The 14,163-nt window shown below is 34.5% G+C and overlaps 1 protein-coding gene across 5 annotated transcripts in view; it reads right to left on the bottom strand.

Moving 5' to 3' along the window:
• LOC150098732 (elongation factor 1-beta-like) overlaps positions 1–13,886 on the bottom strand; it is a 131,421-nt gene extending 117,535 nt beyond the window's left edge. The window contains exon 1 of one of the 5 annotated variants that reach the window (XM_090404736.1): positions 13,772–13,886. The gene's annotated coding sequence lies outside the window, so the exon portion shown is untranslated. Of the gene's footprint in view, positions 1–5,823; positions 5,948–13,771 lie in introns of those variants that run through there. The other 4 variants (XM_090404735.1, XM_090404734.1, XM_090404732.1 and 1 more) reach the window with 4 other exon arrangements.
• Between the last annotated feature and the right edge of the window lie 277 nt (positions 13,887–14,163).

The raw sequence follows: 14,163 nt of genomic DNA, 5'->3' as shown, positions 1-14,163 counted from the left end.
GTGGCAACTCTAACAAATGATCAGTCATGGACCAACAGTAGCAGTTGCTAACAGGATGTGGGAGAGAAAGCAGAGCTAGCAACTATCTCAACTAAAACTTCACATTATCTTATCTTATGGCATGGTATAGCAAGTCAGTGCTGCCACATAAGCCCTAGATCTAGAGAATGCTTTCTCTACAGGGACAGCAACTGTAGAATATCCTTCACCAGATGGAAGAACAACTGTGTTGTCAATGACAGAAGACTCTGGCCAGCAGATAAATTGGCATAGCCCAATCTATGGCTGGCAATCCTAGCCAAGTACTGGTTATTGCTGTAAGTTACAGTATTCTGCTAAACAGTTCCGTGGATTTGGAATCAAAACTAGCATCAATACTCCCACGTTCGGGGGAGCTGATGTGCCTGAACAAGAATCACAGGGGGACAGATGAAAAATTGGCTATGTGGTCCTCAAGAAGACATTTTCACATCTTAACTGTAAACATCAGAACACTGCATAAAACTAAATAAATCTACTTGAAGTGATGCTAAAACACTTTAGACAGAATGTGATTGGAATTTCAAAGATGCACTGGATGGAACAAAGGTTTGGTAGACTAAGTGAAGAATGTACTGCTCTGGAAGAAGAGATCAGCAGCACAGAGAAAGAGTTGCAATTATAATCAGAAAATATTTCAAACACCATAACTGATATAAGACCCATCTCTTCAAGAATCACATCTATCAGCCTTAAAGCAAAAGTAAAAGAAAAGTACCTTTATATTAAAGTTATTCAAGTGTATGCACCAGACCATACTTGAAGTAGAATACACAAAATTTTTGGAACTGCAAGAAGAAATAAATGATACAAATAAGAGACATTCTGATAATCTTAGGAAATTTTAAAGCAAAAGTTGGATGATTTCCAGATTCTTACATAGATTATTATTATTCAGGATCTCCATGGAATCACAAGACTCATCATGGATGTTATGGGAAATGAGAGGAAAAATATTACTAAATTTCTGTAAATTAAATGGCCTGTTTATCACCAACACAATGTTTTATCATAGGAAAAGGCATAAATAAACCTGGACTTCACCCAATGGAGAAACCAAGAACTTCATAGACTATATATTAATTAATAAAAGATGAAAAACTCAATTCAAGATGTAAAAACCCTCAAAAAAAAATAGATAATGCAGACCATGAACTCCATACAGCCAAAATAAACATCAAATTTGCCAAGAAGAAAATAGCACCCAAAGCAAAAATAGACAATCAACTTACTTAAAAACCCATAAGCAGACAAAGCTAGTTTTCACATTTTCATGCTGAGATCGCTATGGCTAGTTATGTGCAGAAAAAGTGTGGATTTAAGTTTTGAATAGAGAAGGCTATTCCTCTGTGAAATAGCTAAAAGGGTGTCCTGTAGTCAATCTACTGTGGTAGAACTGCTGTCAGAAATGAAGGAACCTGGATCTGCTGAAAAGGAGACAGGAAGAAATCCACTGTCTACACCATGCCAAGGTAGAGTTCTAAAGCGGCTCTACCTCAAAAATTGCTGTGTGTCATACGGAGAACTGAAACAGGACTCAGAAGAACAAACAGGAGTTGTGGCAAGCTCTGTAATTGTCAGGAGAAGAATCATTCGACAGGGACTGAGAGCCAGGTGCCTTAAAAAGAAGTCCTTGTTAACCTAAAAAGAAATTAGATTGGCTCAGATAAATTGGTGCAAAGAACATGCCAAAAGTGGAATAGAGTAATTTTTTTTCTGATGAGAAAAAGTTTAACATGCAGGGTGCCAATGACAGACACAGTTTGAAGATAATCAGGGGAAAAATTCAAGCCCAACTGTCTGGTGCCAACAACCAAATTCTCAGCCAGTCAGGTGATCGGGGGTTGCACATTGCATCATTATGTTGGTCACTTGCATTCCACAAAAGGTTCGCTGATTGCACAAGTATACCAGAAAATTTCAGAATTACTTCCTCTGTCAGACCACTTTACCATAACGACGAACTGCATCTTTCATGAAGACTCTGTCCTTGTCATAGGGCAAAAAAGTGTAATAGTAAGTACTGCTATTTTAACCTTAAAATGTACCATATGAATTCAGTTTAGTACTTAAAAAAACTTTAGTTTTTGTTACAGGTTAATAAGTGGCTCAATGAACACTCGATTCAATGACTACCATGGCCAGGAAACAACCTAGATCTTAACTCATCGAGAATTTGTGGTACCAAATGGAGATTGAAATACACAAGAAAAAAAACGAAAACACTTTGGTAGCTTCAAGACGCCATCATAAAAGTATGGCACCATGAATTGACTGTTGCATCCATTAGGAAATTGATTTTGTCAATAACCCACTGATGCCAAGTAATAAAGGCAAGAGGAGGACCCAAAAGTACTAAAGAGCAAAAAGTGAATTTTTAGCTTTGAATGTTAGTAAAACTGTGTAGTCTAATTAAATTTTGATACCGGTATTTGTTTTTCCAGTGAAAATATCGCTGTCCACTCCATTTTGAAATATTTGCAAATTTGTCAAGTTTGTTGTCATCCTAATTATGACACATCTTGTACTAAAAATAGCTAAATATTAATGAAAAATAAAAATGCTATATTACCTTCATTATTTGTGAAAATTACTGTGTTATCTCTTTTCAAATAGGCATTCAAATTTAATTACCAAAAAAATTACAGCAGGTGATGCGGTTTCTATGAACATGAGTATTAGAAAAAGAAAAAATCCCTGATGACTAGAGAGTCAGTAAAATCATCCCAATACATAAAAAAGGAGAAAAGAAAATGTGACAATTATAGACACATATCAATGTGAACACAGCAGTCAATCATTTAACAGATAGCATATATATATTTTGAAAAGAAATTTGATTGGTCAAAATGTTCTTTTATGTTTCTGCTCTCACCTGTTTATCATGTTATTTTGGGTGAAATATGTAAGAAATTTAAAATATCGATAACTTTAACTAATTAAAGACAACAGATACATTTTGTATAGTGAAAAAAATAGAACTTAATGCACCCAGTTTCATTTAAAACAATGCTCAACAGTTGTTGATTCAATGCTCGACAGCTTGCACTTGTGCAGTTTCATAATAAAGTCATGCATCCAACAATTTTTCAAGTGCAATAGAATTAGTGATCTTCTAGTGTTTAAGATTATTTTTATTATTAACACATGGCCCAAAAGCAGCACAGACATTTCTATAATACTGCTTTTAAACTTGGCATTATTGCATATGCAAAGGAAAATGGCAATAGAGCAACAGCATGGTATTCTTGACCATCACCAACCAACCAAAAAATGATATAAACTTGGAGAAAAACAAAAACAAGGCCTAATAGAGGTTAAACATATACAATCTTCCTAAAGGAATTGTAAAATGGCCAGAACTTGAGTAAGAATTAAGAATGTAGGTATTAGACAACAGAAAATTATCTCAAACGATGCCAGGTGAATATGAAAATAAAGTTATTGACTTTCATAAGTATGTCATTGAAACAAGTAAACTTTGAAACTATCACAAATAGGAAATATGGATAAGGTACCTATGACGTCTGATGTGGATTCAAACAAAACAGTAGATGTCAAAGATGCAAAAAAGTATTATTGCTAAAACCTGTGGCCATGAAAAATACTCATGCTCTTGTTTTGTCATGCTGTGCCGATGGCACAAAAGTGCTGCCTTTTTTGAATTTTAAAAGGAAGACAACCAAGTAAAACTTGCCTACTGGAGTTAATTTATGATCACGCTAAAGGGCTGGGTGGATGGATGAAGAAGGAATGAAACTGTGGACAGAAAAAGTATGGTCCAGGAGTCCCAGTGGAATGTTAAAGAAACTAGTTTTGTTAGTATGGGATTAAATTTGCTGTCACAGAATAAGACTATTAAGAATAAACTTAGTCACTTAAAAATTCAGTTCACTTTAATTCCAGGAGGCTTAACCAGCAGCTACAGCCTTTAGATGTCTCCATTAATAAGCCATTTAAAGCACTGATAAAGGAGAAGTGGAATAACTGGATGCAATCTTCAGATTTTGAAGTAACACCAACTGGAAGAAGAAATCTACAATTTTAGAAGTGTGTGAATGGATTAAATCCTCATGGAATAATAAAACCAGATTAATATCAAGTCATTTAAGAAGTGTGGCATTAGTAATGTGTTTGATGGCACTGAAGACAATTTGCTGTTTGAAGAAAGCCATGACTGTTTCAAAAATAGAAGACATTTCAAAAAATAATTTTGTCTAGATCTGAAGATGAGGATTAACACTGTTATTGTAATCCTACATTTTTTCCTTGATACATAATTGTTTTACACCAACATTCTCTGAAATTGTTTTCAATCAATCTATAATAAGATAATTATTTTCAAAAATGTAAATTTTTTCGATAAAATAATGTTTTTTCCAAAAAATGCCCCTGAGAAACAGGTGTGCCTTATATGCCAGCAAATACAATATTCTGCAATGCTTATGATCAAAAATGTATATCTTCAGATTTTTCAGTTTGTTGAAAGAAAATGGGAAGATGATTTCATATATCTTCTAATGAAGAAATTACAGCATAATATATATTTGTTTTTAATGTAACTCTCACCCCCAAAAAGCTTATTTGTAAACCTATAGTTAATGAGGCTAGGGGTGAGAGATTTGAAATTCAGGTGACATATTGCAAGAGTTGGCAAAATAGCTCAGAGGATTACTTGGATATTGAAGAAAACACTGACAAGATAGGAAGGTTTTTATCAATTAAAGATGCCAAAAAATTATATTCTTGGTTTAATCCTTTATCCAAGGATAAGCAAACAATGTTTATGCATGAAGTATCATTATGAGTGGGCTACTTGTATATAGAGGATGACTTAACATCAATTGCTTTAGTATCCCATAATGCAAAGCACACACTCTTTTGGATGTGTATAATGCTATGCATTATCGGAAGGACCACTATCCAGACCAGTTTTGACCTTTGAGATGAGACTTCAATAAAGGTTGAAACTGGTCTGGGTAGTGGTCCTTCTGATAATGCATAGCATTATATACATCCAAAAGGGTGTCACCTCATTTGCAGGAAATGAGGTGACTGGCAAAGGCAATTATTTATCACATAATTATAAATCACAACAGATATATAATATCAACAGAAAAGAAAAACAAGGGCCGTTTTCTTTAGTGTTACATGGTGATCAGCATTCATTTTACACAAATTATGGACACTACAACCGTGTTATAAATAATTATTTTAATTTCCCCGACGTTTCGACCTTCATATTAAGGTCATCATTTAGAGTATACACATATATATACAGAGACAAGCTAAATTACATTTCACATAAGTATGCTGAAGAGACAATGATTTGATCAACGGTTATTCTACTGGCCTGACCTCCAGTGAAAATAAAATAAAATTACAATAAATAAATGAAATAAAATAAAATAAATTAACTATATTCTATTTAAAATTTAAGAATCTATTTAAGGCCAATTGTCGGTTCACCAGAAACCGACACATACTGGCCAATATATATACACAAAAACTCCTACCACCACCACCCAACACAAAAACTAGGGGTCATTAATACACTTAAAAACGCAGCTTTGAAAATTTGCTTCAATGAACAAGCACTTAAAGATGAACTAAAAGTTATCAGCAATACTTTCTAAAAAATGGTTACAGCCAAAATACTATCAACAAAATTGTGTACAAGACCTCACTTAAAAACAAAAATAAACAAGACTATAATAAAACTAACCATTCCATACATTAAAAGGGATATCAGACAAAATAAACAGAATACTACAAAAATACAACCTTAAAGCCATCTTTAAACCTCTTGCAAAATTAAAGAACTTGCTCAACACATCCAAGGATCCACTCCCTCCACTGTCCCACCCTGGGGTATACTGTATTCATTGCACTTGTAATTTGCCCTATATAGAGGAAACAGGATGCACAATTCCTATAAGAAAAAAGGAACATAAACGACACATTAAATATAATAACTATGGTCAAGCAGGTCTTTCTGATCACGCCCTGAACACTTTACATAGAATTGACTGGAAAAGCACCTGTTGTTTACATCACACCAAAACATGGTATGAAATTAAATTTAAGGAGGCCTGTTAGATTCTTATCAATTGCCCTAATCTTAACAATAATGATAGTCTAAAAATCCCAAACATACAGAAGGCACATATTCTACCGACTTAACCTTTTCACGAAGGAGTAATTTTAAATAGAACCATAGATAATCCAGGATCCTAAATCCAATATAACAATTGTCATGTTAAATTAGGACATCATTTTCACTGTAACCAAACTATCTATAGAAAAGAATGTTTCCCTGATGTTGTTATAACTTTGATATAGCAAAATTATTTTATTTTATTTCATTTATTTATTGTAATTTATTTTCACTGGAGGTTAGGTCAGTAGAATACTAAATCAGAGTATGAAAAGAAATTGGCCATGCATTAGCTAAAGACAATCCAAAAGAATTTTATCATTATGCTGCAAGACAAAGATTGTGTATTCAATGCAGATTGTAATCAGAACGTGATGTATAGGAATTTTAGACATGATAATAAATAACATCAAATGGATTCACCATACATAAGGATCAAATCATTGTCTCTTCAGCATACTACGTGAAATGTAATTTAGCTTGTCCCTGTATATACCAGGTGATCCAAAAGTAACAGAAAAAGTAAAAATTTGTCTGTTTCGAGAAGTATAGACAGTAGCACGATGCAGTTTTCACAGAAATGCACAGAAAGACATGGGATTCTTTTAATAAAGAAAAATTTTATCGCCAGAATAGTTACATTTGCCATCGACAGGTGGCACTTCAGTTGTCAGTAGTTTGTACAGTGGCACAGCACAGTTCGCAACGCAGCTAGGATTACAAATGTTCAATGTGACGGCCGTCATTCGTGAGAATGGCCATTAGACGTGGCACGACACTCTGCACAGCATTGAAGAGGGTTTCGGCTGTAATTCCTGTCACATGATGGTGAATAGTTTCTTTCAACATGGCCAATGATGTCGGCCAACCTCTGTACACCTGTGACTTCAAGTAGCCCCATAACCAAAAGTCACAAGGTGTAAGGTCTGGAGACCTGGGTGGCCATTCATGTGGGAAAGAGTGACTGAGGACACAGTCAATGCCAAATGTTGACGATCGGATGCAGGAGGGAATGATGCTGTCTCTTAAAAGTGCTGCATAAAGCTCGCCTGTAACAGAAACAGTTCGAAATGTACCGCTGTGGGCTTCCTCGAAGAAAAAGGGGCCTATAATGAATGATGCAGTGAACCCACACTACGTTGTCACCTTTGGCTGATGCAAAGGGGTTTTCCACAATCACGTGTGGGTTTTCTCTCGCCCAGATGCAGCAGTTGTGTGCATTTACACTTCCATTAAGTGAAAAGTGCGCCTCATCAGTCCACAGGACGTTTAACAGCCAGTCTGTAGAAAAGCCCAATTTGCAAATTCATGACGTCTCTCGAAATCGGTTGGTTTCAGTTCCTGTATGTGTTGAATTTTGTAAGGATATCTCTTGAGGATGATCCTGAGTGATCGCCACACAGTCCCGTACGAAATGCCAGTTGGTCTTGAAATTTCATGCGAACTGCATTCCCCACGTGCAGAAGCTGCCAATTGTGTGTCGGTCTCGTGTTTGACCTCGTGCACAACTGCAATAGTTTTTTTGAGTCTCCCGCTTTTTGCACGTGCTTCCAAACTGCCAGTGTCCTCAAACCTTTTCATCATCATAGCTATCAGTGAGGAACAAGACATCGGTCTCTTTCCACTTCTAATACCCCACATCGAATGATAGGTGCACAAAGCCGCACTTGCACATTCGGAGTTCTGATAGTACAGCTTAACAAAAACTGCTTTATCTCATAACGATAATATGCCTCACCTCAGCAGAATGTTTAACTTCAGTATTCACTACATCTAAAATTTATGTACCTCACGGTTTAAATAGTGACAGGCAGCAGCTCCGGGATAGTTGCAGCGCCACCTGTCTGTGACAAATGTAACTATTCTGGCAATAAAATTTTTTATTAAAAAAAATCCCATGTCTTTCTGTGCATTTCTGCAAAAACCACGTCGTGCTACTGTCTATACTTTTCGAATTATTCAATTTTTACTTTTTCTGTTACTTATGGATCACCCGGTATATATATATATATATATATATATATATATATATATATATATATATAGTGTGTGTGTGTGTGTGTGTGTGTGTGTGTGTACACACATACAGAGTAAAACCCCTTTTTTTACACTTTTCAGGTGACTGACGGAAAAAAGTGTAAATAGCAGGAAATGTAAAAAAAAATTTAAAAAGGCTAAAAGATGACTTGCTGCTAGTATGCGAGTCTACCTACTAGATTACAAAATTTAATAACTGAAAATAAATGAATTTACAATTACATTTATCTATTTTAAAAAAATCTTTTATTGTTGATTGTTTTTGCTTTTCATTTTTATTTATTTATTTTTTTGACATAGCATCAGATTGCTTTGCATTGAGTTCAATGCTTGACCTGTTTTTTTACTATCGTATTCAAATGGACATGGCGAGTCTAAGATCTTTTGCTAAATGCACATGTGTTCCGGCATGCCAATCTACATGTCGCAGAATTACAATCTTTTCTTCTACCGAAATACATTTTCTGTCTTTTTTTTTCTCCATGTTACTAACATGGCTAATCCACCACCGCAACTTGAAAGCAACTTTCACATGCTAAATTACGTAGCAGAAATTCTGCAATATCAATTCGTACTGTGATTGAAAAATCATGGTATCACTCATCACTAAATTACTGCTGCAAGCATGCAAGTCACCGTGATGGCGGAAACAAAACTACAGCGAAAGCAACGCCATTTTGGAACAGAAATGCGCAGATGTAAGCAGAAATAAATTCGAAAATTGGTATTGCCACCCGAGAAAAAAAAACGCAAATCACAAGAAATAACATCCACATCAAGTTGTTAATGGCGGGAAAACAATATATCGTAAGAATATGACTTAAGACGGGACCAACAGAAAATGACATAAATGGCAGGAAAACATAAATTGCAGAACATAAAAACGGGGTTTACTGTACACACACACACACACACACACACTGATATATAAAATATATATATCTATAGTAGATCAATTTTGTTTATTAATGTAATATCAATTAGTGCAATGTCATGTTCCAGTTTCTTATGTCATCATCATTATTAGATGCATATATTTGCAGGAATAAATATATTTACAACCGTGTTATAAATAACCTCTACAAGAAACTCTACAACCGTGTTATAAATAATTTTAATTGCCCAACATTTCACCTGTTGGTTTAATCCTTTATCCAAGGATAAGCAAACAATGTTTATGCATGAAGTATCGTTATGAGTGGGCTACTTGTATATAGAGGATAATGACTTAACTTCAATCGCTTTAGTATCCCATAATGCAAAGCACACACTTTTTTGGATGTGTATAATGCTATACATTATCGGAACTGCAGGAAATGAGGTGACTGGCAAAGGCAATTATTTATCACATCATAATTATAAATCACAACAGATATATAATATCAACAGAAAAGAAAAACAATGGCCCTTTTCTTTAGTGCTACACGGTGATCAGCATTCATTTTACACAAATTAGACACTACAATTCTTTAACTTTATAAAAGTAAAAAAAAAAAATGCCTCATGCATGAAAATATAGTCATCCCTCGACATACATTGGGGTTTTGTTCCATCCAGCAGGACGTAAGTCGATACATTAAATTAACAGAGATATAAAGGTTAGGGACTTAACCGTAATAAGTATACTGTCATTTTAATTTTTAAACCTTATCATAAACTGTACTGTACGTTACTGCCACCTATAAAGCAGGAGAATAATCGCCCAAATCTTCTTCCACAATCACATCTTCATTACCTTATGTATGCGAAGGACTGGGCTGTGGCTCTTCTGGTGTAACACTTTTGTATTTTTGATAAAAATGTTCAATGTGTTTTGCTTATTCCTCCTCTTTTTTTCATCATAAATTTGTTTATAGCAAGCAAACGCATCATGTACTTTCCTTTCTATAAGTAGCATTCAACACTGGAGTCCATGTCTTCAGCTATTTTCAGAACATCTCTACTACAGAGAACAAGACCCTTCACAGTGAATTGTTTACTGCCTCTTCTTCTTCTGCAACAAGTTGTTCCTCCAGTTCAACCAATTCTTCGTTGGTCAACTCTGCAGGGTAAGTTTCTATGAGTTCAGTTATTTCTCATCATTCACTTCAAGATTCAGATTGTTTGCTAAGTCCGCTATTTCTTCACTCAATTTACAAAGGTCTTCATTTTTTTCAAAACTTCCAAAATCGTGCACAAACCTTTCTAATGTATTTTTCCATATGCCACTCATACATTGAGAGGTCACTTAGTCCCAAGCCACAACAACAATATTTTTAATAGCATGAGAAATATTGAATGCTTTCCAGAATTGCATGAGAGTCCAATCATTTCCAGTAGTGGCAGAAATGGATTGTGAAAAAATCCTCCATAGATCATAAGCCTTAAACACTGCAAGAACTCCTGATCCATCGGTTGGATCAATGAAATAGTGTTTGGAGGAAGAAAACATGACCTATAACCTTGATCTTGGGGTGAAGATCACCAATGTAAGGTGGATGACCTGGAACATTATCTAGAATCAATAAAATTTTAAATTCTACATTTTTTTTCACACAATAGCACTCCATTTCACATGCATAACAATTGATTAAGGTATTCACAAATAATTTTTGAGGTCATGCATGACTTCTTTTGCTCCAATAATGAACTGGAAGAGTATGCTTCCTAATGTTTATGAATGCTTGTGGATTCTCACTGCACCATATCACAAACGGTTACAATTTATATCCAGCCACATTCTCCCTAACAGAATCGTAATACAGTCATTAAGAGCTTTGAAACAAGGATTGTTTGAAATGATTTGAAACACAGATTTTAGCTTTTTGTAGATAAATGTCTGTTCGGGCATTTTCTTCCAAAACAAGGCAGTCTCATCCATATTAAATATTTGCTGTTGCAAATAATTTTCTAATTTATTTTATAATAATTTATCCAATTTCTCCACATACTCCTTGGTTGAATCTGCAAGTGCTTTTTGCACTTGCAGATTCACCATACATTTTCCCATTATGCAGTGCAAAAAGCTGCTTGAATCTCTTGAACCAACCGGAAGAAGTGTTGAATTCGTAGTCGTAATCGGGCCCTGCTTTCTCCTTCAACATGGTGAAGAAACTTGGTTCCTTAGTGGTTATGGTCGTAATGCTAAAACTTGCATGAACCAAAAGCGTATATCCTTTAGGATATACGCTTTTGGTTCATGCAAGTAGCGTTTCCATATTACCAATAGGATTTGTCGTTGCTTTGTCACTATCGTCGATTTAATGGAAGCAGATCCTTTCACAGCCTCTACGATTTTATTCTTATTTTTCAAAATGGTCGTCACTGTAGAATCAGATCATCTGAAGTCATGTGTGATCACAATGATGGGCTTACCAGGTTCATGTTGCTTTATAACTGGCAACTTCGTTTCAAGATCAATTGCTCATCTCTTTTTCTGTGATTCTTCACTAGGCTTTTTAGCTTGCACGAGTAAGGGCAATGTTGCACAAAATATCGCGAAATATTTAACAAAAAATACACAAATAACCTACTTTTCAAACACAAAATCAACAGAGGAACTGTTGACGACACGTGCTGATTGCAGAGGGAGGCTGCCGCAGAATGCACTATTGCTGCTGTGCATGATGCATTGTTGCTGAATAAAAACCTTTTTATTTTATGCTTGCATCTTGTTCGAAAGTATAGCCGAAAATGTTATTTATTCCCTTATGGGATCACAGATGTATCTTCAAAAGGATGTAACTTGAACGGATGCAAGTCGAGGGATGACTATATAAAGGGTGACCAACTGAACTGTCATGGTTTATCCAAAACAGTCCCAGAAATCTTATCCTTTACCCTGGAATATGTCTACCCTGTACACTGAAGGTCCCCAATCTCATGAATGAGGCATGGTTGTTGTTGGTTTTTTAATTAGTTTAAAAAAAAAAAGTTAAAATGATATTTGTAAACTAGGACCTATAATAAAGCTATGAATAAAGTATTTATTTCTGGTTTGAGCAGTTGTTGCAACTCTGATTTCAGTTATGTTCAGTAGTTCTGATTTCATCTGTCCATTGTTTCAGCAATGGACAGATGGTCCTTATGAAAGAAACAGTGACTCGTTCGTTTTGGGTTCCAGGTTCACAGATTAATTAAGTTACAATCACACATTCCTAGTTTTATATTGGAAGATTATTATTATTATTTTAGAAATAAAATTTGTAAGCAAATAATTTTGAGTGAAGATGCAGAACAAGGCTGTAGCATATCTCTGCCAAAACAGATGATGATTTTTACTGATTTATTGAAACCAGCAAAGTGATTAATATTGGTGCAATGACATGTATTTTAAGCTTTTATTATTGTTCCATAAAATGTCTGAAATGCCTTGTTTGATAATATAGCCCATTACATTATATATATATATATATATATATATATATACACATACACATATATACATACACACACACACACACACACACATATATATATAGACACAAAATCATAAAGTTTAAATAACATTGCAAAATTCAGATCTAAGTTTTAACTTTATTTATATGTAAAAATGTTTTTCTGTATGATTATACTTAAATCGTTCTTCATTAGAATTAATTATACATTTAACAACATTACAATGTAATTATAATTATTAATAGTATCAATAAAAATGTAAACTAATATATATATATATATATATATATATATGTGTGTGTGTGTGTGTGTGTGTGTGTGTGTGTGTGTGTGTGCTAAAAATTATAAATTAAATAACTGTGGAACTTGTTATTATAATTATTATTGAATGGCCTCGCCATGCGGTTGGCTTCCCACATCTAACGTATAAGGGAACTTAAGAAAATAATGTGCCGGTTTAGCCACTATACTAAATTTCACATGAATAAACGAGTAGAGTTGAATAGTATGTCCATCACTGTTTTTCTGTAATTTTTATTTACAAATTAGTTTATTGTGACTGATTTTTACATTACACAGTTTTTATTACATAAAGAAAATAAGAAAACATGCTCTACTGATAACTTCGAATCCCACGCATATTCCCTTTCTCTCTCTCTCTCTAGTGTCCAGCAATGTAAATATCTTCCCCATTCTGGAATCTTATGCCTGGGCTCTCAAGAAAGAAAACTGGCCCCCTATACATACGCGGCCATCACTGGCATACAATGGGGTGCATAAATGTCAGCATCCAACCTCAAAATTTTTTTAGGCTGGTCATTCATTTCATTTTTTCATGGAGGTGACCTCCTCAAAATGAGATTCTACTCTGAACGGAAAACATCAGGTTCCAATATTATGCTCTTTCAAAATGAATGAGAAATTCACAAAATATGATCATGTATAGTATCGAATGAACTAGCGACTAAGATTTATAACACATGTGAATATGCCTGAAGTTACAAATTTCAAGAATGTTATGATTATACTTAGATACCCCTTTAACTATCACAACTAAGTATAAATAATTAGGAACACAGAAAACCACAATTCACTCTCATTTATAGTTTCATTTACTTCGCAAAGCTCTATACGCCACAACAGAAAATTTCCGGCACTTACCGGGTTGGAACAACTAGCCACGAGGACGACACTAAAGGAGGCCGCTCGATAAAAGGAGAAACAATATCTACCAAACAGAAAAGGTGGAAATTCTTTGACTTTATGGAGCAACATAAAATTGCTCGCACTTCATAAATGAGTACATAGATTTTTCGATATTTGTTTATTAATGCTTTAAAATAAATATATATTTAATTTCGCAAACTTTAATTATTAGTCATAAAAAAAAAATCACCCAGGTGAATTTAAACAGAACGGAACTGCCCGAAAAGAATCCAGGATAATGAATATCGAACAAGTATGGAAATAGCCAAGACAAAATAAGCTTTGCACTTTTCTATAACATTCTTTTATAGCAGAATTATTATTACATTTAACCCCACAGTCACTTT

Source organism: Typopeltis vanoorti, chromosome 15 (assembly GCF_054136105.1).
Source record: "Typopeltis vanoorti isolate ZY-2024b chromosome 15, IOZ_Tvanoo_1.0, whole genome shotgun sequence".
NCBI classification, from domain to species: Eukaryota; Metazoa; Arthropoda; class Arachnida; order Uropygi; family Thelyphonidae; genus Typopeltis; species Typopeltis vanoorti.
This window is presented reverse-complemented; position numbering and strand designations above follow the sequence as displayed.